This window comes from Mandrillus leucophaeus, unplaced genomic scaffold, assembly GCF_000951045.1.
Source record: "Mandrillus leucophaeus isolate KB7577 unplaced genomic scaffold, Mleu.le_1.0 Scaffold736, whole genome shotgun sequence".
Lineage (NCBI taxonomy): Eukaryota > Metazoa > Chordata > Mammalia > Primates > Cercopithecidae > Mandrillus > Mandrillus leucophaeus.
Window position 1 is genome coordinate 1020663 of NW_012107986.1, and position 11079 is coordinate 1031741.

Here is an 11079-nt window from a genome sequence, read left to right on the forward strand (position 1 = left end):
TAATATAATTATTATTCCACTCGGAATGCTGAATATGGTAAATTTATTTATCCATGACTTCACTTATAATGATATATAATAAATTACTTAAGTGTGCTTCCCCAGCAGAAGATGAGTCCCCTGGGGGCAAGGACTGGGACATTTTCATGCTTGTACCAAAGCAGAGTGCCTGACACTGTAGATCCTCAATTAAAAGGTCACTGAAAGCATGGACTCCAGATGACCGGATGGACAGGTAGATGGATGGATAGACATCTTAATGGTTGCAGGTCTTTGTTAAATAGGGGATTTTATTTTCAGAACTAGTGAAGGGATTTTTTAAGCCTCCCATGGGGAATAGAGTGGTTTTTTAAACATAAAAGTGCTAGTGTGGTATAAACAGAGACTGCAGCATATTTAATGATTTAGCGAATAGGACAACACATTCTATATTTTGAGTGCTCTGTTATGTCCCTGTACTATTATGCTGCTGGGATTTGTCAGCCACACAGGGTGTGCCACCTCCTTGCACCGCTCCAGGGCACGTGTTCCCTTTGTGTTGTAGGTAAATCGTGTTCCTGGAGTTGTGCAATGGGCGGGTTCTGAGCCCACCTTTTTTGGGGAGGCTCTGGAGCGACAGGCACAGCGATGGGCCCAGGACGTGAGCTGAGCATGTAGGCTGGCTCGACGCACCTCCCACCCCCTTGTCAAGGATGGCAGCACTCAGATGACATGTTTTGGGAAACATTTTCCTTCCTCACTCTTCTTCCTTCTGGTTTTGTTTCTTCTCGCCTGCTTTTCTCCCTCCCTTTCTCCTCCTCCTTCTCCTTTCTCTCTTCCTCTTGCCCCCTTTTCCCTTCCTTCCTCTTACCCCCCTCACTTCTCTCTTGGTCCCCTCAGCCTCTCTCTCTTCCTATCCTTGTCCTGTCCTTGTCCTTCTTTTGTCTCCTTCTCCTTCCCAATCCCCGCACTCAGAAGCGATCTTTCGGGTCCTCTACATCTATTTCCTACTCTCAGTCGGCTGGCCCAGCAGTAAAGACCTTGAAACTTAATTCTGCAACCCTCATCGCCCCTCCCCAAGAGACCAGCTCTGACTGTGGTTTTTAGGAGGCCCCGTTTCCTCTGGGACCTTCACCCTGTGCACTCCCCACCCCACTGCCACCCACAATGTGCAGACCCCTCTGGGTGGCCTGCAACCTGCTCCACTAGGTGACCACAAAGCCCCTTTGGGCTGGCTTGGGAGTCCTTTCCAAAGCTGGAGGCAGGAGAGGAACCCTCTTTTTACTTCGAAATGTATCCATCCTTAGCTCCGTGAGCAAATGCCCCCCTCTTCCTGGACCCCACAATAGAAACACAGACTTTGGCTGCCCTTCTTTTCACCCCTAAGGAGGGCTGCTTTTGCGCTAAGGGGCATTAGAAGATCATCCTCTGCCAGGAATGCATAGATGCTTTTTCTCTGCAGACTCTGCCCTGAGCTGATTTGACCTGATTGACTGGAGAGGCAGGGATTGTGGAGCAGAGCGGGAGGAGCATAGTGGGAGGGGGCTGGGAGAGGGAGGAGGAGAAGGAAAGCTCAAGTCTACAATTCTAGAACCGGAGGAGGAGAAGGAAGGACCCTGTAGGATCCAGCACCCCACCCCACCCATTTCTCTGCCAGAGTCACAAGCAGTCTGCCCCCTTCCTGTGTGGGTAATTGGCAAGGCCCGGACAAGCAGGCAAGTCTCCGACTCCATCCCAGCCCAGCACCGCCCACCGCCTTATTCAGGCAAAGAGAGTTGACTGTCTTGGCAGCAAAATGAAACCTTTTGATTTACGAGGAATTCTGAGATATCTTCCAGCTGACAGTCTTTGGAGAATTGCACAAGCCCACACTTTTGTGGGGGCAGCATTTAATGAAACGAACACATGAGTTATTCGTTTTTCATTAAGGATGACATGCAGAGAGTACATATCAGGATGAAAAATGGGTCCTGGCCTGGGGCTTCACAGCCTCATGATCTTGAGTGAGCAGGAGAGCCAGGAGCACCCATTTCCAGAGGCAGGGAATGGGAGGAGGGAGAGCTGACACCTTCGGAGCACTTACTGTGATTTTCATTGTCTCCCGTAATGCTCACTAGGTACTATTGCTCCAGAGTTACAGATGAGAAAACTGAGGCTCAGAGAGAGCAAGGAACATGCCCAGAGTCACCCAGCTAGTGAGGGACAGAGCTAGGATTTCAGTCCCAGGCTGCTTTGGCTCAGCTCCAACAAGCTGTCCATGCGGGAGCAGGAGGCCAACTGTGCAGGGCCTGGGGACCAGTGGTGCAGACGGGGTCCACGCTGCAGACGCTCACTCCAGATGGATACTGAAAGACAGAGGAGCCCCGGGGCCTGGCAAGGAGAACCATAGGCTTTGGTGGTCAGCCAGGCCCGGCTGGAGAGTGGCTGAGCCTATGAAGTCTGGGGAGCAGTTGGGCCGTGAAAGTGATGCCCGGCAGTCTCTGTTTTTGCTGTTTTCCAGCTTTCCAGCCTCAGAACGACTTGGCATCTGTATCAGAAAACCCAGTCAGCCCTCATCTCAGATGCAGGTGCAACACATATGGCCCTCAAGCTGGGCAGACCGGAGTTTGAATCCTGAGCCTACCGCTCATTAACTGTCAGACCCTGAAAAAGTGCCTCAACCTCTCTTGAGCCTCCACTTTCCGTACCTGTCATGTTTATTTAATACCTACCTCTCAGCATTTTCATGAAAGTTTTAAAATGACATTATTATGAGTAGCAGCTGTATAACAGTAATAATAACTCATGTATATTGAGTACATTTATATGCCCTGTACTATGCTGAGAACTTTACATACATTACCCCATTACCCGACTTAACCTTCACAACACCTCTCCGAAGTACTGCTGTTACATAACAGGCCCATTTTACCTGCGAGAAATGGAAGCTCAGAGTTCTTTGCTGCCCAGGTCGTACAGTTAGCAAATGGGGTCGGGGTCAGAATTTGAACCCAGGTCTTCATGTGCCTCCAGCCCACCAATATGAGTCTTAATGAACAAAGTACCTACTGCGTAGTAGACCCTTAACAAATGGGAGTTCCAGTCCTTTCTTTCTCCCCTGAAAGCGCAGATTTTCACGGTGCCCTCTGAGATTTGCTTTAGAGCTTGCCCACATGGAGTTTTCAGAAAGTCAGGAGAAAGTGAGGTACTAGGTGCATCCCCCGATCCAGGGCCCCCTCCCTGCCCCCGCTCAGCCTGCCTTCCTTTTAGGGTTTGGCAAAGGCTGCTTCACTCGAGGCCTCTCGTGGAGCTGGAAACAATGCGAGTTTATTTTGGCACAGGAAAGAGGGCCCGATTCCCCTTCTCTGGAAGCCTTTGTGGGAAGAGGACTAGAGAACGCGGCCCAGGCCTCTGTCAGTTCCCGTTACTCTCCCCAGCACGTCCACTGCCGAGTCACGGCCATCACATGTAGTTCTGAGAAGGAAATGAGATAAGAGCTTTCTTTCCACTTCAGACGGATCATAAGATTTCCCCTCCTCTCTCCACGCTCCCCTCCAAAAAGAAGTTGAACCAAGGACGTGGTGCTGCAGTTAAACTCAATACTCTTAGCAGGTCTCTTCTCAATCCTGTGGGTACATCCTCACCTGGGTATTTGGCTACCTGTGGCAGATACAATAAGCAGGGCCCATGGTCAGTGTGGTGATGGAAGTCATAGACACTCAGAGTGGCAAGGGACTGTCACTGTCCTCTGATCCCAGCCCCGACCTGGCTTAGATTCAGATCCAGCCAGTATTTACCAGATGCCAACCCTGGGCCAAGCCAGGAGTGCTTTTGCATCTGTTATTTCATATTTCAGAATCCACACAACAATCTTTTTGGAAAGGCCTTACTTTCCCATTTTTACAAATGTGGAAACTGTGGCTCAGAGAGGTCAAGTACTTGGCTCAAAGTCATGACATGAGTAGGTCAGTGGTAGTGCTGGGATATGGTCTTCCAGCTCTGAGACCAAGCCCTGTCTGTCCCAGGCACAGGAGGAGTCTCTTCTACAACACTCCAGGTAGAAGGTTCATCCAGACTTTGAACTCCTTGGGTGTTCCTTATTTCTAAGGAAAGTCTCATCTAAAATGTTTTTAGGGGTTGAACTAAAACCTACCTCTCTGTCACTTTCATCTATGGGTCCTATAAGTCCTAAATCTAACTCCAGGCAGAGGGAGGAAAGCCAGAGCTCTGCCCTTGGTCATGTCTGTTCTTCAGAGATGAGAAGGTGGCCCCAGATGACCCTTGGCTGCCCCTGTCCTTGTCCTAGAACCAGCCCTGCCACTTCCTAAATGTGGACTCATTTCTTAACATCTCTGAGTTTCCATCAAATGGGGGCGATTGTGTCTACATTGCCAGATGGCTAAGGGACTCAATGAGAGGATGTCTCAAATGCACTTCCCCGAGAGCCTGCACACAATTAGCTCTCAGCCAATGGTAGCTATTGTCGTTTTATCATCGATAGTATTTAACCTCTCCAAACCTTGGCTCCTTTTCTATGGAGTGGGAATTACAATACCTACTTTCGTTTCCCCTATCAACGCAAGTGGGCATTCCAATAATGCCAGCTTCACATGTCTGGGAGGAACGCACAATGATGCAGGCAGAGAGGGCTCAGAAACTGTGAAAAGCAGGTCACGCGCTCTGGCACCCTGACCACCTTTTCGGGGAGCCTGTTTCCTGAGCCTTCTGTCCTTCACCAGAATTTTCAGGGTTGTGATGTTTTTCTCTTCAAAAGCATCTCCTCTGTAGCCCACTCCCCAGCCCCAACAAACTTTTTTAAGTTAAAGAGAAAAAAAAACCATAAAAATAGACAAGTATTTCATTGGCCAGGTTCAGTGGCTCATGCCTGTAATCCCAGCACTTTGGGAGGCTGAGGCAGGTGCATCTTTTGAGGTCAGGAGTTCGAGACTGCCTGGCCAACATGGTGAAACTCTGTCTCTACTAAAAATACAAAAAAAGTAGCCAGGTGTGGTGGTGGACGCCTGTAGTCCCAGCTACTTGGGAGGCTGAGGTGGGAAGATTGCTTGAACCTGGGAGATGGAGGTTGCAGTGAGCCGAGATCACGCCACTGCACTCCAGTCTGGGTGACAGAGTGAGACTCTGTTTCCAAAAACCAAAACCAAAAACAAAAACGAAAAAACAAAAGAAAAGTGTTTTATCTCTTTTTTACCTCCACATGCACCCTGGGGTCAGCTGGAGTCTTCCCACCCTTTACAACATAACAAGGGTGATTCAAATCCCCCATCCTGGAGGTGGTAACACTCAAAACACAGTTGAGGATAGAAGATGAAATGGCACACATCTCAAAGACAGAGAGCAGAGAAGGTGTGCAGGTGCAGAAAGGACTGCTAGTGTCCACAGGGAACCGAAGGCCACTGATCTGGAGGGTGGGAGAGAAATGGGTAGGAATCGGAGGATGTTGGGGGTGGAGGAAGGTGGCCCACACCTCAGTTGGGAGGCCCTACTGGAGTGCACAGTCCCCTTTGCTTGAAATCCAGGAGAAGGGGGCTCCTGAGGCCAGAATTTGTGTAGTTCTTAAAAGTTTTCAGAAGCACATTTCCCCCTGTAGATTCTTTCCTTGAACAATCCCACCAAGCCTGCAAGTTGGGGAAAGAAATTGAACACACCCTTCCTGAGCTCCTCAGGTGCACCTTGTGCTGCTGTCCTGGGGCCATCTCCCAACTACTCCCAACCCCTCCCAACCCTTCCTGGCCCTGCTCTGGGGCAAATATTCCTCATGCCAGCAGGTGAGGAGGCTGGGACCAGATAACAGCTAGTGAGGGAGCAAAGACAAGACGGGCGAGCCTGCGACACAGCAAGACCCTGTCTCAGAAAACAAAATCAAGACATGTGAGCTTGGACTCCAGTGTGGAATCCTGTGTCCACTCAGTGCACCCCTCTGCCGCTGAAAGTACAAGTGGAGAGGGGAAACCCACAGGTGGAACTGACCATGAGGACTGTCATAGGTGAGCTCAGGGGCTTTGGCGCCACCCCACAGGCCATGGGGAGCTGCTGACCAACTCGGGGAGTGACATCATGAAGAATGTGGCATTTCAGGACAGTTGCCTTCTTAATGAAGAGGACTCTGCTGAGTCTGGTGTAGCCAGGGGTGGCAGGAGCCAGCTGACATGGGTATGAGGGTTTTACTAGCAGCAGCTGCTGCAGCCCTGAGCCCCAGGAACACCACTGTGGAGGTTTCCAGTGCCTTCTTGGAGCTACCCAGCTTTCCCTCACCAGTGGCTGGTCCTTGCTTCCCACCTGCTGTCATTCTTCCAGCTTTGAGAGGCAAACCCAGAAATCAGCCCTCCAGCTTCCTCTACCAAGAAGACTGGCGTTTACAACCCTGGCTCTGTGGGGCTTCTCTTGCCCTTTCTTCTGACTGCCCCACTTGGCTCCAGGGGCCAAGTGGAGAGGAAGCTGGAGATGGAAGATGCAGCCGGGGGAACCCACCAGGGAGGTCCCAGGTGAGAAGGGTGGGTGGGGAACCCGGCCCTGGCCCAGAGAACTGGAACTGCCCAGCAACCCTGGGGAAGGTACCAAACCACCACTGAGTAGGCAGTGACCTTTTGGGGGCCAGTGAGGGGAGTCCATGGGCTCCAAAAGGCACATAGAGGGCTCCCTTTCCCCATTCACACTCCACACTCCATTGACCCCAGCTTGGCCCAGGGCCAGGCAGGGGAGGAGCCGATCAGTCATCAGTAATGCGGCGATCACAGTTTTCAGAGCGCCTTCCCACCTTAACCCTCATGATCCCTCAACAGCTCCTTGGAGGAGGGAGGTAGGGCAAGCTTTGTCTTAGTTTACAGATGTGGAAACTGAGGCTCAGAGAGCTCATATGACTTTTCAAAGCCATACAGTTGATGAGGGACAGAATGAGTTCCAAATGCAGGACCTCCCAAGAATGGTGGACTTTTCCTCTCTGCCTTGTCCCCCCACTTCCTCTGTCAACTCCAGCAAGATTGGTCTGCGGACCCCTCCAAAGGCACAGATGGGAATAAGCACCCTTGGTCAAAGGATTATAAGGAAAATGGTGGACAGATGGGTTGAAGAAGGATTGACTGATTGAATTATTGAGACCTTACTTCCCTGAGCCTCCATCAGGTGATCCTTATGTCTGTCCTGGAACACTAGCCCACCCAGAAACAGGTGCAGCAGCCCAGGCCAGCCCAGGCCGCTCAGTCACTCCTCCTCTTGCCTCTCCTCCTCCAGAGAACTCCTTGAATAAGAGGACACCAGATCATGCCTGCAGTTCCAGCCCAGGGTGAGGTTGAAACACTTATGCTTCCTATTTAAAGCCACATCTCATTCATCATTTCAGCACCAATCAACGATTAAACCTGATTCAATGAAGCCCTGACAACTAATTTAAACCGGGCCTCACAATCGGCCTGTCGCTGGCTATTTAAAACTCTGTCCTGGCCGCTGGGGCCTTTCGGAACCAGGACTGTTTGTCCTGCCAAGAGCAAAGCCGCACCCGCTGCGGCCTGGGATCCCCATATATGTAGTGTGTAGGGTCTGTTCCAGCCATCACTGTCTCTGCCCGGCTCCCTGTGGGGCTGCGGGAGGGTTCTGGGAGAGGTTGGGAATGCCAGGAGGAGCAATTGGTGAAGCAAAGAAAAGGCAAAAGCCCACTGAGAGGTCTAATGAGCCCCAGGTGCACACGCTTGTGTTGTGTGGCTTTCTTCAGGCCCTGGGCAAATGTGGCAGCCTGCGGGATATTGGGAGCATCGAACTCGGGTCGAGTCCTGACTCTGCAATCCATAAACCAGTTCTGTGACTTTGCCCAGGTCCTTCCTTAGTTTCCTCACCAGCGTGGTGAGAAGAACAAAGATCTCTTCTCAAACTGTCTCCCTTTGAGTTAAGAGATTCCCCCATATCTGGTGATCCCAGGTAAAGCACATGAAAAACCATCAAGTCCTAAAGCATAGAAGTTCTGAGCAGAGCAGGCCTGAGCTTGTATGGGGCCTGGGGCTGTGGGGCAGCATGGCGGATTCCAGCCCGTGGTCATGATAGGGTTGGCTGGTGTCCCCATGGCTCTCTAGGGCTGATGGAACACAGCCTCGTGTCACTAAGTGTGGACAATAACCCCTCCAGGCTGAGGACTGGGTCCAGACTTGTGTAGTCAGAGACATCTTCCTGGAGGCAGCGGACTTGAGCCGAGCTTTGGAGGCTGGAAGAATTGAGTAAGTCGGCCAGGCGCAGTGGCCCACGCCTATAATTCTAGTACTTTGGGAGGCCGAGGCAGGTAGATCACCTGAGGTCAGGAGTTCAAGACTAACCTGGCCAACATGGTGAAACCCCGTCTTTACTAAAAATAGAAAAAATTAAAAAATTAGCTGGGCATGGTGACAGGCACCTATAATCCCAGCTACTCGGGAGACTGAGGCAGGAGAATCGCTTGAACCCAGGGGGCGGAAGTTTCTGTGAGCCGAGATCGTGCCACTTCACTCCAGCCTGGGCAAAAGAGCAAAACTCCGTCTAAAAAAAAAAAAAAAAAAAAGAATTGAATAAGCCTAGAATGAGAGGGAAGCCAAACCAGACAGAGCCACTTAGAGCTAGCAGAGCTTCCACAGCCATTTCCTATTGGATCATCAAACTCCCCTTTACTGGATGAGCACATTGAGAGTTTCAGTGACTTGCCACTGAGAGCTTAAGACAGCAGGACACTGGCTGGGCTCTCCTGATATCACTTGCTCTGCCCTGTTCTGCCCCATCCAAAGAGCAGGGAATACCAGAAGTAGGGGGTAGGGAACAGGAGAATGGGAAAGAGGAAGGACTCCAGCAGGGCTCCTTCCTCTAGATTTCTAATGCAGACCCTTCTGGAAGGAAAAACCCATATAAAAGGTGCAGTTGGAAGGCTGAGGGGCACCACCCAACCCTATCACTGCTGGGAACCTGAGCTGCCCCCGAAAGAGTGAGAGGGGTCTCATGGGTCCCCAAGCTCTCTGTGTGGGAGGAGACAATAGCCACTTTTCTGAGGCCTCCAGGGAGAGGAGGAGTGAGATCACATCTGGGGAGGGAGGAGGCAGAAACACAGGATATGAGCATCCTCCCGAGGGAGCACGGGGAGCCAGGAGCAAGGCCTGGGGCTGGCTGCCTCCTCCCAGAGTCCCTCCTTCCTCTAGGTTCCTGGGCCACACACTCTGGACTACCTGCTTCTGCTGGGATTCTTCAAGGGTCTCATAGACCCAACTACACTGTAAGCTTCTTGAAAGCAGGTCACAGTGTCAGACTGTGGTTCGGGGCTCAGGTCCTGGAGTAGGGCAGGCTGGAGGCCAACCTACTTTTTAGCTGTGTGATTTTAAGCCAGTCCCTTAACCTCCTTGAGATTCTCCTGTGCAATGAGGATAAAAATAGGACCTATCTCATGAGATCATAGGAAAAGTAAATGAGTTAATGAGAGTAAGTGCTTAACAAAAATATCTCCATTGCATGTGCCCCCAGAGCAGCTAGCACCAGCCTCAGCATGGAGCAGGACTTCAGCTCCAGCAGCAGGGACTGAGATCAGACACAAGAGAAAGCTCCCTGATGAGGAGGGGTGATTCTAAACCGAAGGGCAGAAGTTATCTAGGGAATTTCCTTCCCGTAAAGCTTCAGGAACATGCCAGTGCCCCTACATCGGTCTGTCCTGGGGGTCTCACACCCCTGTCCTCCTAGGGAAATCTAGATTCTCCAAACTCTGCCTGGGTTCTTCCTGGGGAGTCTTGACCCCTGCCTTGTGGTTGATGTGGGATGGAGGACCCGGGAACAGGGCTGCCTTCCTCTGGCCAAAGCCTGGCAAGCAAGCATGGGATGGGTGCTGTCTTCCTGAGAGGGGCAATAGGAGAAGTGGCGGAATCCCTAATTCAAGACCCTGCAGAGGTGGTGTGAGATCTCATAATATCAGTCTCTAAGTCAGTGCCTCTCAAGCTCTCTGTGGTGAAGAATCAATTTTTAAAATATATAATCAGTCACAGATCAATGCTTTTGTAAAATGCAATAAAAGTTATTTTCCAAAAAAACGATCACACACTTGGGTACCGTGGTAATGTCAATGTAAAATTGCTGTAAAATTGTTCTAGGTGCTCACTCTCAATGTCTGTGCTCAGCTCATCAGCAACCAGTAACAGTTTGTACCACTGGTTTGTACCACGACAACCACACTACACTTGGAGCTGACACTTTCATAAAGGTTAATTTCCCTCTTTTCCTTCCTCACGTTTGACCTCCTCCTTGATTCGATAGGAGGAGGGATTCCGACAGCCCCTCACCGTCTGTTTAGAACCTCTCCACCCATTGCAGGCCCTTCCTGGTCATCTAATACCATATGCCATACGGAACAGTCCTGACTATACATATTCTGGCTCATGGGCAATGTGTTCTGATTTGGGTCACTTTTTTTTTTTTTGAGACAGAGTCTCTGTCACTCGGGCTGGAGCGTGATGGTATGATCATAGCTCATGCTGCAGCCTCCAACTCCTGGGCTCAAGCGATCCTCTGGCCTCAACCTCCCTCGTAGCTAGGACTACAGGTGTGAACCACCACAATAGCTATTTTTTTTTTTTACTTTTATTATTTGTAGAGATGAGGTCTCACTATGTTGCCCAGGCTGGTCTCGAACTCCTGACCTCAAGCAATCCTCCCGCCTCAGCCTCCCAAAGTGCTGGCATGAGCCACCCATTCACACAGGCATGAGGCACTGCTCCCAGCTTGATTTTTTCTATTGACTGCCCTACAGTAGATGTGTTCGTGAAAAGGTGAGCATAGATTCTGTATTTGATGCAAAAGAGAACGAGGAGAATTGGGTCCTAAGGCAGGCAATCCCTTCCTGGGACGGGTATAGGAACCAAGAGTGTCCTTCTGAGTGGGACTCAATGCAAAGACTTCTGCCTGGAATTATGACAACTGCAGTTACAATTTTTTTGAGCACCTAAGGTATGCCAGACCCTGAGCTTCACAAGCCGTATCTCTATTTTTCCCAGCAATTCTGCAAAATAGGTGTGATTTGTCTAATTTAAAATGAGCTATATCAAATCCATGTGGCTATGCAGGTGCTATGCAGCCTAGAAGGTTTTAAAACAGCATCTTCCAAATGCTGATCTG

General features: G+C 50.5%; 1 long non-coding RNA gene across 1 annotated transcript; it reads left to right on the forward strand.

The window, feature by feature from the left end:
• Window positions 1-5720: 5720 nt before the first annotated feature.
• LOC105528834 lies at window positions 5721-10006 on the forward strand. The gene is made up of 4 exons (XR_001004417.1): window positions 5721-5963; window positions 6274-6461; window positions 7207-7258; window positions 9442-10006. It is a non-coding gene; the product is annotated as an uncharacterized LOC105528834 (long non-coding RNA).
• The last annotated feature ends 1073 nt before the right edge of the window (window positions 10007-11079 follow it).